We start from the raw sequence: 26892 nt of genomic DNA, 5'->3' as shown, positions 1-26892 counted from the left end.
CCCATGACCTTTGTACGTGGCCATGGCAGACATGCCTTCAAACAAATAAATAATGCAATTAAACTTCATAAAGAAAAACACATGCAGATCAGAAAGTAATAAGGAACTGTCTCTGTGGCTTAGGTGGCTCAGTGGGCAAAGTGCTTGCTACATAAGCATGAAGATCTACATTCAGATCCCCAGCACCCACATAAAAAGCCCTACATGTATGGTGGCACTGTGCTTCTATCCCCAGCACTGAGGGTGCGGCTTGTGGAAACAAGAAGACCCCTGGAGCTTGTTGACCACCTATGTTAGCCAATTACTGTTTCAGTTTCAGTGAAAAACTAATGTAGAGAGAGAGATAAAAGACATCTAACACTGGGGAGCTGGAAAGATGGCTTATTTTACAAGAGTACTACAGCTCCTACAGAGCACTCCCAGGGCAGCTCAAACAATCTATACCTCCAATTTAAGGGATCTGATGTCTCCTGACCTCCAAGGGTTTCTGCACACATATGATACACAGACATGAACTCAGGCACATACAAAAAGACACATAAAAGAATTAATTAAATAAATATAATTTTTAAACGTCAAACATTGACCTTTGGGCTCCAATGTGTGTACTTATGTATACACATATGTACATCCAAATGAAAACAAAAATAACAGAATATCACTATATAGCCCAGGCTAGCCTCTAATTTTGTTCTTTTGCCTCAGCCTCCTCATGGGATTACATGTGCACCACCACAACTCTGAAAATGATTGATTGCTCAATGTATTTGAGAAAAATTTAAATTAGGGCTCCAACGCAAGCCATAAACTGGCATAAATCCCACTGTTTTGAAGGGATGTGGGAATTTGAGACAGGGTTTCATCTAGCTCAGGCTGTCTTTGAACTAGCATTGCAGACAAAGATGACCTTGAACTCCTGATATCCCTGCTTCTGCCTTCCAAATGTTAGGCTTACAGGCACCACAAACCATCAAACTTAGTTAATAGGAATTTTTTAAAGTACCACAATTAATCGGTCTTACTCCAAAACCATGAAATATCTATATACCAAAAATGTGTAAGTTGGTGGGGTGAAACATGTTGGTAATCACAGCACTAAGGAGGCTGTGACAAGAGGATCTTAAGTCCAAGGCCAGCCTGAGTTACACAGGTACACAGTGAGATCCTGTCTTAAAGAAAAGAAAGAAAAAGTTTGAACAAATTGCTAAAGAGTAAACAATTTGCTGAAGAAAAGTATTTGTTCCAAACTACAATGACAAAAGGTTATACAACTCCATAAAGAGTTCACATATGAGGAAAGAACCCCAAAAACATGTTTAAAATAGGCAAAGATATAAGCATGGAAGTATATCGCAGTGGTAGAACACTTGCTTTGCAAGTCTAAAACTCTGGATTCAATCCACAGCACCAGAAAAGGGGGATTGGTGCCCCAAGTGAGGGATAAGACAGAGGACAAAAGCTAAGAAACATGAAAAAAAAATCAACTTTACAACTAATCAAAGAAATAAATACAATTAAATATCTTGCTTATAGTTTTAATGAAAACAATTATGTGTATACACTATTGGTAGATGCAAATTAAGAACACCTCTGAAGCAATTTGGCAATGTATGTATGCCAGAGGAGTTAAGAAACTGTGATGTCTCACACCTGGAATGCCAGTAGCTTGAGAGGCTGAGGTAGGAGGACTGTCAAGAGTTCCAGTACAACCTGGGCTACCATGAGCTGTAGGGAAGCCTGGGCTATACAGCGAGACTCTGTCTTTAAACAAACAAATAAAGAAGAGGCAGGAAAGATGGCACAGCAGTTAAGAGAGCACACCGCTCTTGTACAGGATCCCCGTTTGGTCCCCAGCACTCACAGTGGGTGACTCACAATGCCTATGATTCCAGCTTCAGGAAGATCTGATGCCTCTGGCCTATATGGGCACCCACACTCACACACACACACAATTAAAAACAAGTCTTAAAACAAAAGCAGATTTGTTAAGAAAATCCAAAGACTAGATATATAAAACAGATGCTCAGCACATCAGTTCAATACCCAGCACCAAAAACAAAATAAAACAAGTAAATACTGTAAATGTGGGGGCTGGAGATATAGCTTAGTGGTAGAGTAATTCCCTGACACTGTTTGAGGCCATTGGTTCCATCCTGAGCAATGCAAAATAAAAAATAAAAATAAACCCCAAACCCTTAGGCATAGGTCCAAGATCACCCTCAGACTCTCCACTAGGGGAAGAGACTAAGAACAAATTGTCTGTGCTCATGCCTATGAATTTACAGAACTTTTAGATTTCAACCATCTTCTGTTCTTTTTTTACTTACTAGGCACAGCTCTGGGCCATTTCAAGTACCTGTCTACTGAAGTCTTAATAGGCATTGCCTCTTCCTGGCATCAAAAGCAGCCATTTTAGCAGAGGTTGGTGTGGATACAAACAAAACGAGTAAGTTAACACACACCTCACCCCAACAAACATGTCTTCTAAAAACACAAATGTCAGCAGACATGTCTTGTAAAATACTAATGTTAAACACACACACACACACACACGCTACTTCTAATTTCCTGCAGGATCTCAGGCAAGTTATTTCGTATCTGGAACTCCACCTTCTCTGTAAGCTGTGAGCCTGTTAAGATCCAGGCGACTTGTGAAGACCTGCGGGTCCTAATTAATACTGTGGGTCCCCCAAAGATGTAGTACTGATGGTCCTTTTCTGGGTCCAAACCCCCAACCCCGAAGAGAAGATCCAGGCACCCGGGGGGAGGTGAGTAGTAGAGGAGAATTCGAATACAAAGCCATGTGAAGATGTGCGTTCTCCGAGCAAGAGTCCGGAGCTGTCAACAGGGTCCATGGCTGAAAGAGCCTATAGACTAGAATCTCGGAGCTTTTCCCATTTTGTCAAACTCCAAGGTCCCGGGACTCCCGAGCCTGTCCGCACCTTCAGCTCCGGGGGCTAAGCGGGGCTTGTCTCTCGTCTTCCTGAGCCCCAGGCGGGGCTTTCTGCGCTCAGGCTCTGTCTGGCCAGCTGCTACCTTCTGCCTCGTTCCCCAAGCATTACACGAGCAAGACCCAGCCAGTCACTCTGGGCGCCGCCATGTTGGCAAAACAACAACTTTATCGAAAGGGGAGGCCGCGGACACAGACAGGAGAGGCGGAGCCAAGAGGGAAAGGCGAGATGCGGGAGAGACAGCGCTGACTCCGCCCCCAAGCTGCTCGCCCAGGGCTGACCCCGCCCAGGCCTCGCCCTCTACGCCTGCTATCGGTACAAATTCTGCTTACCGGATTGTCCCGGTCTTACAATTAGAACAGAAACGAGGGAGATGCTAAAGGATGAAGTGACAGGTGGTTAAAAGAGCTCTGGGGTGGTTCAAGGCCAGGGTTTGAATCTCAGCGTCACAGAAGCTGCTACTGGGCTGGCTTGTCTGACTTTTTGATCCATTATGGGCCTGGTGAGGATTGAAGCACTTTTCATCCATCATATCAGGTGATCTTCTAGCCCCAGGAGGAGAATTACCTAGCCCGGAGTAGAGCGGGGAACAAAATGTACTGACAGGAAAACAAGCTGTCTGACCTCCTTCCTTATGGGGTTAATGTGCCCCATCGCCCAGCACGCACTGCATGGAGCAAGAGCTTCTTGCCTTGTAATAAATCAAGGAATTGCAAAGGAACAATGGTGTAATTACACTCTATCTTTTAAAGGAAGAATCTTTTTAAGGCCACATGTGAGAAGTGTACTGAGATTTGCAAATAGTGCAAAATGGTTGCTATCCAGTAATAGCGGGGGGGTGGGGGGGGAGGGGGGAAACAATGTCTGAGTGCCATCTCTTCCTACAGGGCTAAAATCAATTGTAGCTTCACAGACAATCCATCCCGTCACTGTATGTATAATCTCCATCTTAGTTTCTGTCCTTACATGGGTCAATGCAGTCCATAAGGAGACCAGCAGGGGTGTACACTCCTACAGAATAAAACTTCATTCTGTGTGCCACCCAGGAAACATAGGAAGCTTTTGTCCATTTCCAAGACTTCAACGACGACAACAAAAACAGTCTCCTGATCATTTAAAGCTCAAAACACCAGGTTGTTCTAGACCAGCATCAAACCTCACCTGGAAACCAATTCTGTGCCACCATTGCCCTGATACAGTTCACACTAGGTTTCCACTGCACTGGCTTCCCATCCCCCACCCCCAGAAGTGCCCTCCTTCAATTTCAGCTGACTCTCCCCATACTCTTTCCCCCCACACAACCCCCTCCCATCCTCACCCACCCCCCCAATCCTCCCATAAAATCTAATCTACCTTCCCAGGTCGGTTCCTATGTCTCCCAAGACCCCTCCTCTTTACATAACCTCTCTGTTTCTAGATTGTAGCTTGATTATCATTTACTTAATGGCTAAAATCCTAAAATCCCCTTATAAGTAAATACATACCATATTTATCTTTCAGATTCTGGGTTACATCACTTGGGGTTTTTTTTTTTTTTTCTAGATCCATCCATTTGCTTGCAAATTTCATGATGTCACTTTTTTTTTTTTTTTTTTTTTTTTTACAGCAAATACTCCATTGTGAAAATGCACCACATTTTCTTTATCCATCCTTCTATTGAGGGACATATGGATTGTTTCCAGTTTCTGGCTACTATGAAAAAAACAACAATGAACATGGTTGAGCAAGTATCCTTGAGGTAGGATAGAACATGCTTTGGGTATAAGCCCAAGAGTGGTACGCTGGGTCTTGAGGTAGATGGATTCCCAATTTTCTGAGAAATCAATATATTGATTTCCATAGTAGCTATACAGGTTTGCACTCCCATGATGGAAGAGGGTTCCCTTGTTCCACATTCTGGCCAACATGAACTGTCACTTGTGTTATTGATCTTAGCCGTTCAGACAGGTATAAGAAGGAAGTAGTTTTGATTTAGCATTTCCTTAAGAGTTTCTCAGCCATTTTAGACTACTCTATTGAGAACTCTCTGTTTAGATCTGTACCTCATTCTTGAATTGAATTGTTGGGTTTTTTTGTTTTTGTTTTTCTTTTATTGTTTTTCTGGTTTTTTTGTTTGTTGTTTGTTTGTTTGTTTGTTTTTTGATATCTAGTTTCTTGGGCCCTTTATGTATTTTGGATATTAGTCCTCTATCATATGTGGAGTTGGTAAAAATCTTTTCCAATTCTGTGCCCTCCTCCCAGCCTTGAGCAGGCTGCTCAGACCTGGCTTGCCACAGTGCTAGTCCACCTAGGGTGGAGTCTTCTGACCTGGGTAAAGTCTTTTGACTGCCACGTCTGTGGTTTCCTCAGCTGAGAGGCTGAACCTGTTCTCCTGACACTATCCTGACAAAGCAACAAGATCCTGGCGTGGTAGGGGATGGGTCCCCCCCTTTATAAGCTCAGACTCTTAAGTAAACATTGGCCTTGATCAGAACTTTGTCTTGGCTCGTTATTTCTCTCGCAGCCTTTCCCATCCAAAACCCCATGTTTCCTTTCAGGAACCCGGGAACCTGTGGTCGCTGGTGGCTACAGTCTCCTTTGTTTCACAGAAGCTTTTCAGTTTCATGAGGTCCAATTTATTAATTGTTGATCTAGTGACTGCATTATTGGTGCTCTGTTCAGAAAGCCATCTATTACACCAAGGCATTCAAGGCTATTCCCCACTGTCTTCCCTATCAGGTTCAATGTATCTGGTATTATGCTGAGATCTTTGATCCACTTGGACTTGAGTTTTATACAGAGTGATACATATGGTTATATTTGCATTCTTCTACATGCAGATATCCAGTTTAACTAGCACCATTTGTTGAAGATGCTGTCTTTTTTCCACTGTGTATTTCTGGCTTCTTTATCAAAAAACCAGGTGTCCATAAGTGTATGAATTTATGTCTGGATCTGCAATTTGATTCCATTGATCAACACATCTGTTTATATGCTTTGAAATTGAGAATGGTGGGGCATCCAGCAGTTCTTTTATTGTTCAAGATTGTCTTAGCTATCCTAGGATTATTTTTGTTTGTTTGTTTGTTTTTCTATATGGATTTGAGAATTGTCCTTCCAATGTCTGTAAAGAATTGAGTTGGAATTTGATAGGGATTACATTGAATCTATAGATTGCTTTTGGTAGGATGGCCATTTTTACTATGTTAATCCTACCAATCCTTGAGCATTCGAGATCTTTCCATCTTCTGCTATCATCTTCAATTTCTTTCTCCAAAGAATTGGAAGTTTTTATCATACAAATCTTTTATTTGCTTAGTTAGAGTTACCCCAAGGTATTTTATATTATTTGAGGCTATTGTGAGAGATATTGCTTCCCTGATTTCTTTTCCAATTCATTTATCATATATATATGGAAGAACTACTGACTATTTTTAGGTTAATCTTGTTTCCAGCTACTTTGCTGAAAGTGTTTATCAGCTGTAGGGAGTTTCCTACTGAATTTTTTAGGGTCACTTATGTATACTTTGGGGGAAAAAGTATCTGCAAATAATGATGCTTAGACTTGTTCCTTTCCAAATTGCATCCCCTTAATCTCTTGCAGTTGTTTTATTGCTCTAGTTAAAATTTTGACTGCTGTATTAAAAAGATCTGGAGAGGGTGGACAGCCTTGTCTTGTTTCTGCTTTTAGTGGAATTGCATTGAGTATCTCTCCATTTCATTTGCTGTTGGCTATCAGCTTGCTATACATTGCCTTAATTATGTTTAAGTATGTCCCTTGTATCCCTGATATCTCCAAGACTCTTAACATAAAGGGGTATTAAATTCAATCAAAGGCCTTTTCTGCATCTAATGAGATGATCATGTGGGGTTTTTTTCTTTGTTTATATGGTAGATTACATTTACTGATTTTTGTTTGTTGAACCATCCAATCATCTTTAAGACAAAGCCTACTTGATAATGGTGGATGATGTTTTTGATGTGTTCCTGGATTCAGTTTGCAAGTATTTTATTAAGTATTTTTGCATCTATGTTCATAAGGAAGATTGGTCTGTAAGTCTCTTTCTTTGTTGACTATGTGTCATTTGGATATCAGGATAACTGTGACTTCATAAAATGAAGTTGTCAATGTTCTTCTGTTTCTATTTTGTGGAATAATTTAAGGAGCATTGGCATTAAATCTTCTTTGAAAGTCTGGTATAATTATGCACTAAAACCATCTGGCCCTGGACCTCTTTTGGCTGCAAGCCTTTTAATGTCTGCTTCACTAGAGTTATAGGTCTATTTAAATTGTTTATTGGATCTTGCTTTAACTTAGGTAAGTGGTACCTATCAAGAAAAGTATCCACTTCTTTTATATTTTCCAATTTGGTATAGTACAGGTTTTTAAATTAGATATAATTCTCTGCATCTCCTCTGTGTCTGTTTTTATGTCCCCTTTTCATTTCTGATTTTATTAATTAGGATATTCTTTTTTCTGTTTTGTAGTTAGTTAGGATAAGGATTTGTCTATCCTTGTTGATTTTCTCAAAGAACCAACTCTTCCTTTCATTGATTCTTTGTACTGTTCCCTTTGTTTCTATTTTATTCATTTCAGCCCTCAGTTCTTTCCATTTACTCTTTTGGGTGTGCTGTTAAGTTGCTAGTATGAGATCTCTCCAACCTTTTTATGTAGGCACTTAGTGCTATGAACGTCCCTTTTAACACTGCTTTCATTGTGTCCCATAAATTTGTGTATTTTGTGCCTTCATTTTCACCGAATTCTAGAAAGTCTTTAGTTTCTTTAGTTCTGTCTTGACCCACTTTTCATTCAGTAGAGAGTTGTCCAGTTTCACAAGTTTTTAAGCTTTCTGTTGTTTCTGCTGTTGATGATATCCAGCTTTAATTCATGGTGGTCTGATAAAATGCAGGGAGTTGTTTTAATTTTCTTGTATCTGTTGAAACTTGCTTTGTGTCTGAAATGTGGTCAGTTTTATAGAATGTTCCATGAGATGCTGAGTGTTTGAGTGAAAAGTTCTGTAAATAACTGTTAGGTCCAGTATTTCTCCGTTTGGTTTTAGCCTGGAAGACCTGTTCATTGGTGAGAATAGGGTATTGAAGTTTCTTACTATGATTGTGTAAGGGTCAATATGTGATTTAAGCTGTAGTAGTATTTCTTTTACATCCTGGGGTACTCTTGTGTTTGGGGGATAAATGTTAAGAATTGAAATGTTATCTTAGTAGATTTTTCCTTTTGTAAGTATATAGTACCCTTCCCTGTATCTTTTGATTAGTTTTGGTTTGAAGTCTGTTTTGTTAGCTATTAAAATAGCTACATCAGCTTGCTTCTTAAGTCCATTTACTTGGAAAATTTTTATCTACTCTTTACTCTGAGGCAACGTCTATCTTTGATCTTGAAGTATATTTTTTAATGCAGCAGAGGATGGATCTTATTTTAACATCTATTTTGCTAGTCTGTATCATTTTACAGGAGAATTGAGGTCATTGATATTGAGAGATAGCAATGAACAATGACTATTGAATTCTGTTATTTTTGTGGTGGTGGCTGTTTTTTAGTGTGTGTCTTCTTTTGATTTTTGCTACTGTGAGATTATTTCATGGGTATAATTAACCTACTTAGGATTTGAGTTTTCCTTCTAGCACCTTCTGTAGGGCTGGATTTGTAGACAGATCTTGTTTAAATTTGACTTTATTATGAGCTATCTTATTTTCTCCATCTATGGTAATTGAAAGTTTTGCTGGGTGTAGTAGTCTGGTGTGATCTCTTAGAGTCTGCAGCACATCTGTCCAAGCCTTTCTGGCTTTTAGAGTATCCATTGAGAAGTAAGGTGTAATTCTAATAAACCTGCTTTATATGATGGGGTTTTCCCCTTGCAGTTTGCAATATTCTTTCTTTGTTCTATATGTGCTTTGCTTATTGTGTGCTGAGGAGACTTTCTTTTCTGGTCCAATCTATTTGGTGCTCTGTATGCTTCTCATATCTTTATAGGTAACTCCTTTAGATTAGAAAATTTTTCTTCTATGATTTTGTTGAAAACATTTTCTGGGCCTTCTTTTAGGGTGGGGGGTTCGAGACAGGCTTTCTCTGTGTAGCCCTGGCTGTCCTGGATCTCACTCTGTAGACCAGGCTGGCCTCAAACTCAGAAATCCACCTGCCTCTGCCTCCCAAGTGCTGGGATTAAAGGCGTGTGCCACCACCGCCCAGTTTCATTTTCTGGGCCTTTGAGTTGGGTTTCTTCTCCTTCCTCTATAGCTATTATTCCTAGGTTTGGTCTTCTCATGGTGTCCCAGATTTCCTGGAGGTTTTTTGTCGGGGGTCTTTTCAGATTTTACACTTAATTTGATTGATGTATCCATTTCTTCAAATGTATCTTCAATGCATGAGATTCTCTCTTCTATCTCTTGTATTCTGTTGGTGAAGCTTGCTTCTGTGGTTCCTGTTCAAATTCCTAAATATTTTTTTCCAGATTTCTCTCAGTTTGGGTTGTCTTTATTGATTCTATTTCCAATTTTAGATTTTGAACAGTTTTATTTCCTTTTACTGTTTAATTGTGTTTTCCTGTATTTCTTTAAGGGATTTATTCATTTCCTCTTTAAAGACCTCTATCATACTCATAAAGGCTGTTTTAGGGTCTTTTTCTTGTGCTTCAGCTATGTTGGAGTATTCAGAGCCTGCTGTGGTAGGATAGCTGGGCTCTAGTAGAGACATATTGCCCTGGGTGGTTTTGATTTTTTTTTTTTTATGCTAGTGTCTAGGAGTCTGGGTTTGGGATGATTATAGGTCTAGGTGCTGCCTTACGATCTGTCTTTGTTGGGTGAGTGTTTTGTTCCTTGGTTTCTGTTTCCTCTCTGGATTTTGGAGAGTGTGGTGGCTAAGTATTGTCTGTTTTCCTGGCTTGTTCAGCTGGTTGGCACAGGAAACGTTGGTGCTGGAGGCTGGGGTACTGAGATAAGTTGGTGAAAGGAAGTGTGGAAGAAAAGGTCTTTGTGATCCTATGGGGATGGGGTCAGAGAGGAAGGAGAGACCACAGCAACATTCTAGCTGCAGAGCTGGGGATGAAACTAAGACGACTGGATCCTGGGAGCAGAAGGAGAGGTGTGGGTCTGCCTTCAACCTACTTGTTGTTTTGAAAGGAGAGGCCCTTGGGTTAGCAGGGGGTGCCTTCTGGAGTTGAAGTCTGGAACAAAGCAACAAGTAACAGGATAAAGGTTGGGAGAGAATGGTTTGTGGGATCCACAGGAGATGTGGGCAAGGATGAGAGAAGGCTGCAGTTAGTGGTCTGCTGCAGTGCTAGGGAGAAGACTAGGGGATTGGCTCTGGGGGAACAAAATGAGAGAGGAGGAGGTCTCTAGGCAGCCTACCTTGAACCCATCTCTCTTAATGTGCATCCATATGTAACCACCAGAGTGCCTTTCCCCACATACATGGACATATAACCTCCATCCTTATTCTGGTTCAAAATCTCTCTGTCCTCTTATTTGGTAAAGTTAACATTGACATTTTTAGAAGATTATTTCAAGTGGAATTTTCCTAAAAGTCATTTGCTTTTCTGAAAAGTAACTATTTTTACATCAAAGACAGTAGCATGAAAGTAAATCCTTTCACTTTTAAAGATCATGCTGCCGAGATGCATCATTAAATAAAAGAGACAAGTTGCGTGCAGTGTAGAGTGTGTTATATCTTTTCTTCTTTTTCTTTCCTCCCCCTCCTCCTCTTCCTCCTCTTCTTTCTCTTCCTCTTCCTCCTCCTCCTCCTCTTCCTCCTCCTCTTCCTCTTCCTCCTCCTCCTCCTCCTGCTCTTCCTTCTTTTGAAAAGGAAGTCTGGCACTATAATATATGCTTGTATTTTAAATACATCTGACACTGAGGCAGGAGGATTACTAAGTCGGGAGTGGTGGTACGTGTCAGGAATTCCAAATACTTGGGAAGCTGAGGCAGGAGGACAACACATTCAAGGCTGCCTGACAACTTAATGAGCCCCTATCTCAGAATAAAAAGTAAAAAGATGTCTGGGATAAAGTCTTTGCTTTTCTCCCATGGTTGAAATGGTAAACTGTATGCATATGCATATTTATCAAAAATTAGAAAACAAAAGAGCTTCCCTCTCCAGCCTCCATAGGAAATGATTCCCCATGGCCAAACAAAAACTAGAGAAAGCCATTAGTCTTCTCTAAGCCTTGATGTTGGTTCCGACAGTCCCAGGCCAGGTGGAGTCATTCACGTCAAAGTTCTGTGTCACCAAACTGAAGGAAGAGTTGACCTGAGAGCTCAGGATTAGAGAGAGAATTAGCAGCTTTCCCAACAGACCCAGGGAAAATGAGCTGATAATAAAGTCCCTTCCGTCTGTTAACCTTCACACAAAAGAAGCAACCTGGAATATCCCAGTGTTAACTAATCCATTATTTCCTTGTGCTGTTCTGACTCCTGCTCCTGCCTTGCAAGGAAAAAAGTTTGGAAATGACTAACTTCCTTTTGTTCTTGTTTCTCTCCTCTTTTGTCTAGGTCTACAAACCAACCCCTTTCCTGTTCTGCTTGTTATCAAAATCTTGATTCAACACAGTATCTCATTTCCCTGCATTCCATGAAAATTAGGAAATGAAAATTAATAAGGGAACTAGATTTACTGCTTGGCCAGAAGCAGGTTGCTACTAATTTCTCCCCACCAGGCCTGAGGAGAGTGTACAGAAATCCATGGGACAACAGCCAGAAGATACATAGACGGAATTGTGAGATAGTTGTCTCAAAGGGAATAAGAATGGTTTATTCTGGAGCCAAATATGAATGGTCACGCCAAAGAACACAGATTCAGGTTATCCTCAAAATCGCATTCCAACACAGTAACAATTATGAAGTTTCTATAGCAACAGAACAAGGAAAGTGATAAACCAAGTGTCATGAAAGATAACGCAGCAAGTGGAGGTACCTTTGGTGGAGCCATGCCAAGGTATACCACTGAGAAATTATGTCAGGCAACAGATCTAGTTTTAAAGTCATTTACTGGGGAAGGGTAGAGGAGTGAGGACCTGGGGGAAGGATAGAGGCAGGATAAGTGGACATGTTGACAGACAGACAGGGAACAGAGAGTCATGAGAGCAGAGGGAGAAAGGGGGAAGAGCACACAGAAAACAGAGAGAGAGAGAGAGAGAGAGAGAGAGAGAGAGAGAGAGAGAGAGCTGAGGTAGTGTGCAGTTTTTTTTATTCAATGCCCACACCTAGCACACCTGGCAGCTGCAGCAGGTCTTGATATAAGCAGAGAGCAGGTCGGTGGAACTGCCTGCACACTAACATCAAGACAATTTTGAAACACATCAGAAGAAACATCAGGAGAGTGGGTTACAGTAAAATTCGGAAATCTGCTATAGGCCTCAGATGTTATCTGACGACTAGGATAATATACCCCTGCACATATAGTAAGACTTGTCCCTGTATTATCAATTGTTAATTGTTGGGCCAGCTGCACCAGGCTATGTAAATGTTTGTCACTTCCTCACCTGCCCCAAAAGAAAGGCAAGTTGCCATGGAGTAGGTTGGATAGGCCCCAAATCCAACTGGATGAGTAAGGAGTGTGACATTTTGCATAATAAAGAGCTGACAACTGGAGCTGGGGCAGAAGACAGACACAGGAGACAGAAGGGAGAACAGAGCAAGACAGGGAGGTAGAGCAGTGAGTGAGAACCACGTGGAGAGACTCAATTGCAGGTTACATTAAGGGCTAGCTGAGGGACTGCACCAGAAAACAAGCAACAGCCTTATATTACACAAATATCTTTGTGTCTTTATTATAAACCCCAAGCAGGAGCCTGAGAGCCCTGCAATAGCTGACAACTGGACTTTGGTAGTGAGGGGCCTGTTTGTACATTCCCAAAGGATTTGGCCTGAAAGTCACAAGGATGTTAGGTCACACATAAACATCAGCAGTCAATGGCTATTTCAGGGGCTTAGGCGGCCCAGGATAATTTGTCTCCCAACCTATATATTCTAGCTCCCCATAGTCATTTAGTCACACTCATAGAATATTTTAAGTAGGTATGGCTTTTGGAGGGATCTGCTTTACCCCTCAGAGTATCCAGGAATCACTGCATACCTGGCTGGACTGGAAGGAATGAAGCTCAGGTGTGTGGGTGGATTAGGCAGTATACAGTTGGTGTGAGTGAGAGAAAAACAGCTTTTACTGTAGATGGTTTTCAGCAAAACAGCTCTCTATATTGGGGAAAATGAGAGCTATATAAACCTTGGGGAGTGGGTAGGGGCTTTTAGGGTGAATGTATATCATTGACTGAGGCCCAGATGCTAGGAATGTTTCATTTGCATGAAGAAGAATTCTAGGTGCTAGCTAAATTTGTCCTTATAAGGACAGAGAATGCTTAACCTGAAACCTGACCACCAGCCTACATGACCACCTCAAAGACAGCACCGTTCCACCAATCATATTGTGCCTAGTTGCTGATGCTCTTTTCTGCCCCTGGAAACCATATAAAAACCCGATGAACAGGCCGCTGGGGGTCTCTGCCTCTCCTTCGGATCTGGGATGACCCCAGTGCACTGGAACAATAAATTCCTCTTGCTTTCTGCATCGATTCCGGCTCTATGGGATTCACTCAGGGGTGTCCCCCGTAAGCTAAGGCTCACTAGAGTCTTCCAGGAGCACAGAGGAAGCAGCCCTACTCTGTCCTGTTTGTATCAGGATGAGATTTTTGAGTTTGGACACATTTCAACCTCACTCTTGCTCCAGATACCATGCCCCTCCTCCCATGTCATATGGCTTTCTGGATCCACATCACCCCCTTTTTGTTTTAATAAAGGGGAATCATAGTCACCAGCCTCTATGCTGGGAACAGTATTGAACCAGAACCTGATTGGCCCCTGTAAAAGGGTGGAAACCTATAGAATTGTGGGTCTCCCTACACTCGTGGATCTTTGGCCTATTTAGCCCACAAGGACAAAAGGAGCAGAGATGTCCAGCAGGGGTTTGGAAGCCCTGTGAGATCAAATGGTGAATGACCACATCAGAACCAGCTATCAGGAGGCAGATCAAATTTACTTAGGGTGATTCAAGACTTATAAAGTGTTGGAGGACTGAGAGTAGGGACATGCAGGATGGACAAAGGTCATAGGCTGGGGGCTTAGGGTACCTGGAGTGCTTCATTAGCATGGGGAAGCATTCAGGAATCTCAGGTACTGGCTGAACAGGTTTTATCAAAAGAAAGGAAATTGATCTTGTAGTCTAATTTAGGCTTCATTACATTCCTCAGGTAAGAGGCTTGTGTGGGGCTTAGAATTACCCAGACAAGGTCAGAGAAGGAGAACTCCCACTAATGAAGGGAGTCTCTCATATAGCCTAGAGGCTATCTGCTCATGGTGGACTTTGACCTTAATTAGCAGAGTTTATAAGAGCAGAGAGAAAAGTAGATTGACATCTAATTTGACAAAGGATTTTGTCGCGCCTGCTCTCGACCAGCAAGAACGATGCGACCACCAGTCCTTCTAACAGCAGTTTATTCAGTCCTGATTCTTCTTGTTTATATCTCCCCCGAACCCTGGGCCTCTCACTCCTTTTATACTCTCTCTCATCCACGCACCGCAGGCCACGCCACCTCACCAGTCACGAGGCTTCAGCTAATCAGGGCAGCAGGGGCAAATCTCCACCAAATTGGATTCATCTGTATCCTGGTACACCTGCGCAGCACTCAAAATGTTTGTGTCTTATATGAGGAAGTCAGGTGCAAGTCATATGACTTAGCTGCAGTCCCTGGCGCCTTTGGGACTGCCGCCACACCCGCTCCTCACAGGATTTGATAATCAAAAAAAAGCAAATTAATAGCATATACATTGCCTGAAAAAAGATTAAAGGGCCTATTGGCTTCTTTTAGAGCTGAATAGCATATAGTTCCTAACACTGGGGGGGAGCCATGGGGCAATTTTTTAATAGAATAATGGGGGATCCATCCTCAGGGGAGTGGTATATTATTGCCACAGTGCTCCTCTTTCTCTCATCACTAAATATGGAGGGAGCCCTGGTGATGGGCTTCTGGGGACATCAGCTCACATAGTAAACAGGTCTTTTCCTCACTAGGAGGGAAGACTGACTGGGCTTCAGGTTGTCTCCATTGTCTTTGGTGTGCATGATATTGGGAGGAGAGGTCTTGTTCCATGGCACTCCTGTGGGGAAAACTTTATAGAATTGGTTCACTCCTTCTACCTTTATATGGGTTTTGAAGCTCAAATTCAGGTCATCTTTCCAGTCCCTGGTATAGTAATTTTCATCCAAGGAAGTTTTCTTTAGAAAATTAGATTATCGTGGAGTTTAGGAGAGGCACTGTACAGGTTTATGGATTAGAAAAGAATGCTGACAGCTGGAAACATAGGTCAGGAAAAGTCAAAGGAATTCTCACTAAGCATAGACCACAAAGAGGTCAAGACATGTTTTGAGGGTAACCGTGGAGCATCTGGCATGCTTATCAGATTTTCTCAGAAAAAGGAGTAGAGTTCTTTGAGGTGCTTTGATCAGCACTGTTAAAATTCATGACTCACCCACTGAGAGGCTTAAACCAGAGCCAAGGTTCTTTTGACTCAAGGGTCAGTCCTTTTTCAAAATTCATAGAATTACCACCTTTTCCTTATCATAAGAGGCCTCCACACAATAGAAATGGGGGGAGTCTCTTTTTCTTCCAGTGTTTCTTTTTAAGATATTTGATCACTTTACTCTTCCCACCCATATCACCTCACTTTGTACCATCCTTTCGACTCTGCTGTGATATTCATTCAAACAGTTCCATGAATACCATAGCATCCAGGTTTTGTGGCAGGGGTTAGGCACACAGTGATAACTGGACAGACTCCTCTAGACAGTCTCCACCCAGCCCTCTCAGTTCCTTTCTTACCTGGGTATTCCTGCCTCTTACTCTCTCTCTCTCTCTGCCTCTCTCTCTCTCTGTCTCTCTCTCTCTCTCTCTCTCTCTCTGTCTCTCTCTCTCTGTCTCTCTCTCTCTCTGTCTCTGTCTCTCTCTCTCTCTGTCTCTCTCTCTGTCTCTCTCTCTCTCTGTCTCTCTCTCTCTCTCTCTGTCTCTCTCTCTCTCTCTCTGTCTCTCTCTCTGTCTCTCTCTCTCTCTGTCTCTCTCTCTCTCTGTCTCTCTCTCTCTGTCTCTCTCTCTCTGTCTCTCTCTCTGTCTCTCTCTGTCTCTCTCTCTCTCTGTCTCTCTCTCTCTCTCTCTGTCTCTGTCTCTCTCTCTCTCTCTGTCTCTCTCTCTCTCTGTCTCTGTCTCTCTCTCTGTCTCTCTCTCTCTCTGTCTCTCTCTCTCTGTCTCTCTCTCTCTCTGTCTCTCTCTCTCTCTCTCTGTCTCTGTCTCTCTCTCTCTCTCTGTCTCTCTCTCTGTCTCTCTCTCTCTCTCTCTCTCTCTCTGTCTCTTGTCTCTGTTGTCTTCCTTATTATGGAGCGTGGTCTTCTCCCTGTCTCCCTCCCTCCTCCCCACCCCAACCTAGAACCAGAATGGGAAACTTGCTAAGATTGCCATGAAAGGGCTTGTGAGATCAAGTTCTGCCTGAAACCCACATTACTCCTTGTGTTCCCATGCACAGGAGCTAATATGGACTCTTATTTAAGCCTCATCTTAAGTTGTCTGTTCATAAAATCATCTTCTATTCTCTCATACTCAACTGAAATAAACTCTACCCTTTCCCATCTTTCCACATTAAAGTCATGTTGTCTGTTCTCTCAAGTATCTTCCATTTTCCTTCACAGCACTGGGTACCTGTTAAAATATTCCAGTCTAGGATTCAGTCCAGTTCTTTCTCTCTCCCAATTCTTCCAACAGCCTCTAGTCTTTATTACTATTATATTTAGTATTTGTATCAGGGGGTGTTCTGCTATGGGTTATGTGTGTTTGTCAGAGGACAACTTTTGGGAGTTAGTTTTTTCTTTCTACCATGTGTGTTCTAGAAGTCAAACTCAGGTTGTCAGATTTGGCAACAACAGCTTTAATCCATTTTACTGGCCTTTGTTCTATATTTTTGAGACAGATACTCACCTTGTACCCCAGAAATATATCACATCATGTGTTCTTTTGCATAGATAATGTGAAATTGATTCCTGCTAATCACAGATTCTTCATTTGTGACTATTTGTTAAAGATATGTGTGACTCCAAAATTGATAGTATGGAGAAGAATTTAATCCAGCAACATGGCTACTCTGGCATGGAATCACATCCAAAGATCTTTCAGATCTGTGTGATTTGTCTGGAATGACACGCCTTTAATCCAAACAATGATGTCTAACTGAGGGGCAGACAAAGTGACAAATCAAAGAAAGATTTGACAGAATGAGTCAGAGATAGGATATGCCCAACTTTCATAAGGACAGAGAGAAAAGATAGGGAGAGAGAGAGAGAGAGAGAGAGAGAGAGAGAGAGAGAGAGGAGAGTTTTGTTTTACTGGGACAATTTTACAGAGACAGGGAAGGTAAAGACAGAATGGGCCAGAGAATGAGAAGATTAGAACAGATTGCCAGTTAGTTTGAGGCCAAGCAGAGCAATTCAGTCAGAAACCAAGAGAAGCCAGTTTAAATCAGTCAGCCAGACAGAGTTCAGAAAGAGAAAGGGTGAGCTTATTCAGCAGTAAGCCTCCAAGATGACAATTGCATTTGGTGAATAAAAGTTTACATTTACAATAATATTCATATTTCTTTTGAGGTTACTTATAGACATGCACAAAAAGATAGCAAAAAGAAAAGAAAAACCTACATACCCTTCAGATTCACACTCTCAATTGAAATGCTATCAGCCCAACAGCTAAAGATCCTGTGGGTACACCTTGGACTTAGACCATCTGGTTCTACCCACTAGCCCAATACCAGGCCTGCTTGGTGGCTGATCAAAAATGGACATCCGCACCTGAGTGACCCCAGTCATGCCATGTACCCAACTCTTGAACAGCACACTGGGTTCCCAGCAGCTCTCAAACACGGAGGTGAATATCCTGAGTCCTCTCAACAGCAAGCCACTGAATTATAGGGGAGGTTTAGCTGAAGGAGTAGTTGAACCTTTCAAGAGCAACCAAGCCATGGAGAAGGGATGTAAAAATGGATGATATGAGAGAGTGAAGATATGACTAAAGAAGAGTAAAAGGATATGAGGAGTTACAGAAGAGAACACAGAGGCACAGGTCAGCAGAAGTGTTCCAGAGAGATACCAACTCATAGGACCAAGGTCTCAGACAACAGGCTGAGAGCTGTAACACTGGCTGCTTCCAAGGGCTTAGGCTCTTAATACTCAAGTACTTAACACTTGCAAGATTAAGAGTCTCCTCGTCCCAGGCCCGCATGAGGATTCTAACACTTGTAGAGACAGTTCCTGTTATACCTGAGACCTGCCATAATTTCTTGTTAGTAGAATAAGTGGACCATCAGCCATCTGATTGGTGACAGTGTAGTTACCACCATCATTTTGCAGAAATCAGGACACTTTGAGGAAACTGGAACACTGAGAGTCTATGAATATTGTTCAAGCATGCTGTCTTATACAGAGTTCCTATAGCTATGATAAAACATCATGACCAAAAGCAAATTGAAGAGGAAATGGGTTTATTTGGTTTATACTTACACATCAATTTCATCATTGAAGAAAGTCAAGCCAGGGAACTCAGACAAGGCAGGAACCGGGAGGCAGGAACCGGGAGGCAGGAACCGGGAGGCAGGAACCGGGAGGCAGGAACCGGGAGGCAGGAACCGGGAGGCAGGAACCGGGAGGCAGGAACCGGGAGGCAGGAAGTAAAGCAGGAACCGGGAGGCAGGAACCGGGAGGCAGGAACCGGGAGGCAGGAACCGGGAGGCAGGAACCGGGAGGCAGGAACCGGGAGGCAGGAACCGGGAGGCAGGAACCGGGAGGCAGGAACCGGGAGGCAGGAAGTAAAGCAGGAACCGGGAGGCAGGAACCGGGAGGCAGGAACCGGGAGGCAGGAACCGGGAGGCAGGAACCGGGAGGCAGGAACCGGGAGGCAGGAACCGGGAGGCAGGAACCGGGAGGCAGGAAGTAAAGCAGGAACCGGGAGGCAGGAACCGGGAGGCAGGAACCGGGAGGCAGGAACCGGGAGGCAGGAACCGGGAGGCAGGAACCGGGAGGCAGGAACCGGGAGGCAGGAACCGGGAGGCAGGAACCGGGAGGCAGGAAGTAAAGCAGAAGCCAAGAAGATGCTGCTTGCTGGCTTGTTCCCCCAAGGCTTGCTCAGCCTGCTTCTTCCTTCTGTCCCTCCCTCTCTCTTCCTCCCTTCTGTCCTTCCTTCCTTCCTTCAACTTTGTTTAATATTTATTTTATTTTATATATATGCTTGTCTGGCATGTACATATGTGCACCACATGTATGCCTGGTGCCAGTAAAAGCCAAAAGAAGGCATTACTCCTCTGGAACTGCAGATACAGATGGCTTTGAGCCACCATGTGAGTACTGGGAATTGACCCTGGGTCTGCTGCAAGAAAGAGCAACAAATGCTCTAAACCACTGAGCCATCTCTCCAGCCCCAACTTAGCCTGCTTTCTTATATACCCCAGGACAACTTTCCCCAGAGTGGAACCAACCACAATGGGTTAAGCCCTTCCACACCAATCACTATTAAGAAAATGCACCGCAAGCTTGCTCATGGGCCTTTTTTTTTTTTTAAGTTTTATTTATTTTATTTATATGAGTGAACTATAGCTGTCTTCAGACACACCAGAAGAGGGCATCAGATGCCATTACAGATGGTTGTGGGCCACCATGTGGTTGCTGGGAATTGAACTCAAGACCTTTGGAAGAGTGGTCAGTGCTCTTAATCTCTAAACCATCACAGCAGTCCACGGGTTGGTCTTGTTGAAGTCATTTTCTTAATTGAGGTCCTCACTTTCCAAATGACTCTAGTTTGTGTCAAGTTGACATAAAACTAGCCAGTACAGCAACACAGTTGTGAAATGTTTCAATGTTATGTGGCTCCAGAGTCTAAGTTCTTTCCTACTAATGCCAGACTGCCTCTCTTTGTGCTTGCTGCACAAATTTACTTCATGGAAGTGAGTTAAGTGTCTGAAAAAGCTATAAGTGTGTCGCCTAGTCATCACCCCCACATAACCAGCTGTCCTCTCCACAAGCAAAAGGTGAAAGGGGTGTTGGTTGCCTACTCTGAAGGTCATTGCTGTGGTCTCTGCACAGTGAGCCTCAGCGGCTTTCCCTTTATAGTCCTTGTTTGTTTGTTTGTTTGTTTGTTTTGTTTTGTTTTTTTGAGACAGGGTTTCTCTGTGTAGCCCTGGCTGTCCTGAAACTCATTCTGTAGACCAGGCTGGCCTCAAACTCAGAAATCCTCCTGCCTCTGCCTCCCAAGTGCTGGGATAAAAGGCGTGCACCACCACTGCCCAGCCCCTTTATAGTCCTTGATTCATGTGAGTACCAATAAAGCTTTAAATTGTTCTTCTTCCTTTCTTTCTTCCTTCTTCTTTTTTCCCTTCCTTCCTTCCTTCCTTCCTTCCTTCCTTCCTTTCTTTTTTCTTTCTTTCTTTCTTTCTTTCTTTCTTTCTTTCTTTCTTTCTTTTCTTTCTTTCGTTCATTCTTTCTCTCTGTATATTTGTGGGTCTATGTGAGTGTACACAAACAGCTCAGAAGCCAGAAGAGGGTGCTAGATCCCTTGTAGTGGTTCTCAACCTTCCTAATGCTACAACCCTTTAGTACAGTTTCTCATGTTGTGGTGACCCCCCCCCAACCACAAAATTATTTTCATTGCTACTTCATAACTGTAATTTGCTGCTGTTATAAATTGTAATGAAAATATCTGATATGTAGGATATCTGATATATGACCCCTGTGAAAAGGGGTCATGGCCCACAGGTTGAGAGCCACTGCCTTAGAGTGGCAGGTGTCTATGAGAAGGTTGGCTTGGGTGCTGGGATCTCAACTCTGGTCCTCAGGACTGAGCAACAAATGCTCTTGATTGCTGCGCTATCCTGCCAGCCCCAATAAAGTTTTAGTTAATAATGATTCAGCATCAACACACACACACACACACACACACACACACACACACACACCACACCACACACACACACACACACACACACACACACACACACACACACGACATCACTTTTCACTGTTACCTTCGCTCCTCCAGGAAAGGCTTGGGAATAGGATGGGCCATGTAGTAGTTACTTTTCTATTGCTGTAATAAAACACAATGACCAGGCAACTTATAGAAGGAAGGGTTAACTTATGGCTTACAATTTCAGAAAGACAAGAGTCCATCATTGTTGGCATTCTGTCTGGACTCCACCCCCACAGTTACCTGGCAACATCTAGGTAGGCCTGGCCCACAGTAAAAGGAGCTGCTTGCCCCTTCTCTCTCTCTTACTCTCTTACTCCTGCTTCTCTCCCTTGCCTCTTGCCCCCTTGTTCCCCTTCTCTCCCCTTCCTTCCTCTCTCCACGTTGTCATAGCCAGCCTCTACTTCTCTACTCTCTCCCTTTCTCTGTCTTTCTCTGCCTCTACTACCCTCTTAACTCCCTTCCCCATTCCCTGAATAAATTCTATTCTATACTATACTGTCTTGTGGCTGGTCCCTCAGGGGGAAGGGATGCTTTGGCACGGGCCCACCGAGGCAACCCCTTCCCCCACACCTAACCACACCCCCATAGAACATATTCTTATACCCCTTTATCTTTTTATAATCACAACAGTCGTCATCACTTCAGGAAAGCAAGTATGGTGGCAAGAATAGCTGGGAACGCTAACCTCAATCAGGAAACAGAGAATTCAGAATGGTGCAAGTCTTTGAGCTCTTAAAAACCCACCCCCACTGACATACCTCCTCCAGCAAGGCCACACTTCCCAAACCTACCCAAACAGGGCCACCAACTGGAGACCAAGCATTCAAATACCTGACCCTAAGGAGTCCATTCTCATTCAAACTACCATTGGCCATTTTCCACATTAGTACTTGCTGACCTGTGGGCTAAGCCTGTCATTCATTGGCCAAAAACTCAGGATCACCTCCTTTGAAAGGAGATAGGCTGGGGGCTTTTCTGGAAGTTGTTACCAAACACCTGGGCTTTGAGCATCCTGGAGTGAGAGTCTTATTTTCCTAAGAGCCCAATAGTGCAAAGGATTCATTACCAAACATCATCTCCTTAATTAACTTTCAAAACGTCGTATTTTTTCCTCCCAAAGCCTTATGATTCTCAAGTGCACATGAAAATATCCCACTTGGAATGACTCATACCACAATTATACTTTGACACAGAGACAGACCTTGGGATTAAGTTTTTAATCTGTTCATTAAAAGAGAAGGGAAAAATCCATTCAAGTGCTGCAAATCTCCTTAGGCCTATGATTGCTTCTAGAAAGAGATAATCTTATTTGAAGAAAGACTGAATTTATAAATTGTATTAGCTACAATTAACCTAAAGATATTTACAATTTGTTATTATCAGGAGAAGAAGAGGCTGTGGACAACACACATTTATTTCCAAGTACCTTAAATGTATGTTGCTCATATTTTGATAATTATATGAAATTTATCCACAATTTTAATGAACAAACTTAATTGAGCACCTGTATATCTACATTTCTGCCATTAATCAGGTATTTAGTCATACCATGTTTCAGGATTACTTGTATTTTTATTAATTTATTATGGCATAGTGTCAAAGACCAGCTTTGACACCAAAGGTAAACCGAGGTAGGACATAGAGTCAGCAGACCAAAATCTGGTAGCTCCTGGCAATTTGTTTCTCTTTTGCTCTTCTGGAGCCAGAACTGATGGCTTCTGGCAATTAACTCTCTTTTACTATTCTGGGGCCAGAGCTGATGGCTTCTGGTAATTGACTCTTGCTCATAGCAGCAGGGAATTAGGAAAAGAAACTTAGTTACTTGGGCTGGTACACTCTCTGACTGGCAAGAAACTCTGAGCTCTTTAACTCAGTGGCCAGCACAGGGCAGCCAGCTGGTGAGAGGCTCAAAGCTTATTAACTCTTTGCAAGCCAGTGAGAAAGAACAGGAAAGAGAGAAAGTCATACACACATTCACAGTGGAAGAGGAAAACCAGGTTCTAACAAGTGAATTCCAACAAGCAAGTTCTAACAATTTCATATATATATATATATATATATATATATATATATATATATATATATATATATATATATACACAAAAAAGTATCTACGTTCATACAGACAAACAGACATATATGCACATATACATAGAGTTGATGGATAGAGCAAAGCTCTAATGAGCAGGTTTTAACAATTTTATTTTTGCTTTTAGCTTTTCAGACAAAAGTTCTCTATGTAAGAAAAAAATGTTACACAATAGGGAGTTAGAGCAGGATGTTGATAATAAGTTCAAAGCAAATAATTCCATAAGCCCATTATAAGTTCATAGCAATAATTCTGTACATTCATGGCCTTGCTTATCATGGTTAACACCTGTGGCTTCATCCTGTGACCCGACCTAGAATGAATATTTTTCTTTGATCGTAAATCTGTCCCAAGCCTATTTCTCTTCCTAGTATGATTTACATTCTTGTAGTGTATGAATGCTCACCATATTCCATTCCATGCAGCCTTTACTTACTATTCTATGAGAAGGGGGCACAGTCTACTCTTGACTCTAACTTGTCTATCAATTTTTCTAACTTCCTAAAATTATTTTAATCAAATCAGGAATTCTATAAAATCATTAATTCATCTAAACATCATTAATACAAGAAAGTACATTTTTTTATTAATTTTGCAGGAAAGCTTCCCAACAGAGTAGGTTAAAAACCCAAGAAGCACTGAGTGGGGGCTGGAGAGATGGCTCAGAGGCTAAGAACACTAACTGCTCTTCCAGAAGTCCTGAGTTCAATTCCCTGCAACCACATGGTGGCTCACAACATCTGTAATGGCATTCGATCCCTCTTCTGGTGTGTCTGAAAACAGCTACAGTATACTCATATACATTAAATATATAATAAGTAATTTAAAAATAATTTTTAAAAATCCAGGAAATGTAAAGTGAATAAGATAAATAAATAAATAAATAAATAAATAAATAAATAAATAAATACAGACAAACCAGGAAACAACAGGCTATGTCAGAGATATGAGGATTGCAGTAATGGCAGGCATGGAAAGGCAAAGCTGCAAGAAGCAGTCCTGGGATGAAGTCCCTGGGGTCCATGCCTCTTCAGAGATCACCCATCATGGCCATGCAAAGTGGTGGGCCATCCCCAAGAAGCTTACTTCCTTGCCACAGCCTTCCTTGAGTGGCTCCCACCAACACAGGATCTCACCCTGTAGTTCAGGCTGGCTTGGAGCTCACCCTGTAGTTGTAATAGTTACTTTTTCCATTGCTTTGGCAAAATACCTGACAAGATACAACTTAAAGGAAGACCAGGAAAGGCACAATGGCATGGGCAGGTGGTGACTGGTCACATCAAATTCTCCATAGAAAGTAGGAACAGGGTATGAGGTGGAGCTATAACATCACAAGGTCTATTCCCAGTAACCACTTCATCAAGGTTCTATCTCCTGAATGCTTTACAATCTTCCCAAACTGTGCCACTAGGAGCGAAGTATTCAAAAGCATGAGAATATAGAGAACATTTCATATTTAAACTACAATAATAGGCCTGCCTTGAACTCTTGGCAATCCTCCTGCTTCAGCTACCCATCAAGCTAATGGTTCTTTGAATCTGTCTTTACGTATCTTGTCTTCCACGTAGTCTGTAAGTGACTGAAATCCAGTGATTGCTCAGCTGACCCTTGCCTAGCAACACAGTTTTACACAAAGGAAAGCCAGATGTGGGTTCAGCTAGATCCCAAAGATCTTATGTCAAGTCCATCTCAAACCACACAGCAGACAAGGAAAGCAGAGGCCTGTTTCCAACTCTGTCTATGTAGTAGGATGTAGAGATTATGTATTGCTAAGCCTCATATGCTGAAGGTTGGATTCTCAGCTAGTGAATCTAATCACATGAGGGCTCTGGTCTGACCAATAAATTGAACTATCATTGTGAAGAGATAGAGACAAGGCCTAATTGGAGATGTATGTTCTTGGGAGCCATGTCTTGCTCCACCTCCTGCCCTTTCAGCTTCCTGGCCATTGTAAGATGTGTATATAAATTACTTCTCTGTTGCTGTGATAAAATACCATGACCATGGCAGCTTATAGAAGAAGGATTTTATTTTGGCTTATGATTCCAGAAGGACAAGAGTCTATCATGGGAGGGAGGCACAGCTGCAAGAGCAGAAAGATTAGAGTTCATACCTTCAAATACAGGCATGGAGCAGAGGGAGTGAGCTGGAAGTGCCCTGAGGCTGCTGAACTCTCAGACAGTCCTTAATGACATACTTCCTACAGCAAGGTTACCTACCCAAACTCCCCAAACAGAGAACCAAGTGTTCAAAACCAGAGCCTATAGAGGACATTTCCCATGCGAACTGAGCAACACTGAGCAGCTCGGCTCTACCATGTCTTTCTGCCATGACAGTCTGCCTCATCACGGGCCACAGAAAATAGAGGTGATCCAATATAAACAAAAATCCCCCAAACATGAGCCAAAATGAATGGTTCCTTCTTTAGGTTGTTTTTCTCAGGAATTTTGTCCAAGTTATGAAAACACAAGTAGGACATGTGAAATGTGAAAGAATTTAATGAGTGCCAGACACTTGGAGGGAATGTGGCAACTGGTCAGCTGGCATTAGTGTCAGTAACATAACTGTCTGATCTCTCGGTGGCTGAGGGATTTGTTGACTTTCCTTGTCTGTGACTATGTCAGGGGCTGATAACCTACACACCCTAAATAGAGAACAATGTCAAACATAGCTGTATTTTGTTATTTTTTTAAAATGAACCCTTCTTCAGAATATATACTTAAGGAGAACCCGAACTCTATTTTTTTTTCCCAGTGACAATGATTAAACCCAGAGCCTTGCACATGCTGACAAATGGTTCTATTACTAAGCTCCAATCCTAGTACCCAGGAGGTTGAGACAGGAGGATCATATATTTGAGGCCATCCTGAGCTGCAGAGTAAGATTCTGTTTCATCTGAACAATAAATAAAAATAAATAAATAAATAAATAAACAAACAAATAAATGCAAATTGAAAGAATTTCTGGTTGACCACACAATAACAAAATTGCTGCCATTAACAGCATCTAAAGTTTCTACTGCAGCCCAAAGGGAAAGGACGAAAAACAGTGAATGAAAAACAATGAATTTTCATGGTGGGAGAAGAAAAAGAAAGGCAGAAAGGATGAGGTCTGGGAGAGGAAGAGGAGGAAACAGAGGGAGAGGAAACAAAAAGAAGGAGAGGAGGAAGGGAGGAGAAGGGTAGGAGGAGATGGACCAAAGAGAGGAACCATCCACGGGATGGGACAGGCAATGAGATATTATCTTCCCAATTCTCTGTTCAGGCATAGAAATACCGCTCTAGATCAGACAGTCAGTCAAAAACATCAGGTGATCGCCACAGTGCAGTCTATCATCAACAGACTGTTTTGTAGTTGTTTAAAAATAGAATAAACTGTCCCTCAGAGACAGCTCTCTATTGTAGAACCTCTGTCACAGCCAGGGACTACAGAGAATAATGAGCTATTTCATCTCTGTCACCCTCTGCTTCTTATCTGCAAAAGAAGTTAGACAGAGCTTTGTTTTAAGGACCATGCGAGAGCAGACACAGAAAAATTGAAGCAGTGCCTGACAGCAGTTAAGCTCTCAATAGCCACAGACCCTGATGCTAGAGATGGGCCATTCCTTCCCAGAACTAAGTGGGGCTGCCAAGGTATGAAGCACATAGATGTGGCAAAGGCTTTGACTTATTAGCAATGATAGAGTGCACAGAGTTATGTACTTATTAACTTCCTATTGGCTCGAGTCCCAAGTCATCTACATGTAATGTGGATACTCATATGCATAACTCAGGGACCAAATAATCTGAGATGGAGTTGAGATTCTGATTTCTAAATGACT

General features: G+C 42.3%; 1 protein-coding gene across 3 annotated transcripts in view; it reads right to left on the bottom strand.

The window, feature by feature from the left end:
- Positions 1–3123, bottom strand: part of Lars2 (leucyl-tRNA synthetase, mitochondrial) — a 95749-nt gene extending 92626 nt beyond the window's left edge. For 2 of the 3 annotated variants that reach the window (NM_001348168.1, NM_153168.3), the window contains exon 1: positions 2943–3123. The gene's annotated coding sequence lies outside the window, so the exon portion shown is untranslated. Of the gene's footprint in view, positions 1–2610 lie in introns of all 3 variants that reach the window. The other variant, NM_001348167.1, reaches the window with a different exon arrangement.
- Between the last annotated feature and the right edge of the window lie 23769 nt (positions 3124–26892).

This window comes from Mus musculus, chromosome 9, assembly GCF_000001635.26.
Source record: "Mus musculus strain C57BL/6J chromosome 9, GRCm38.p6 C57BL/6J".
Classification (NCBI taxonomy): domain Eukaryota; kingdom Metazoa; phylum Chordata; class Mammalia; order Rodentia; family Muridae; genus Mus; species Mus musculus.
This window is presented reverse-complemented; position numbering and strand designations above follow the sequence as displayed.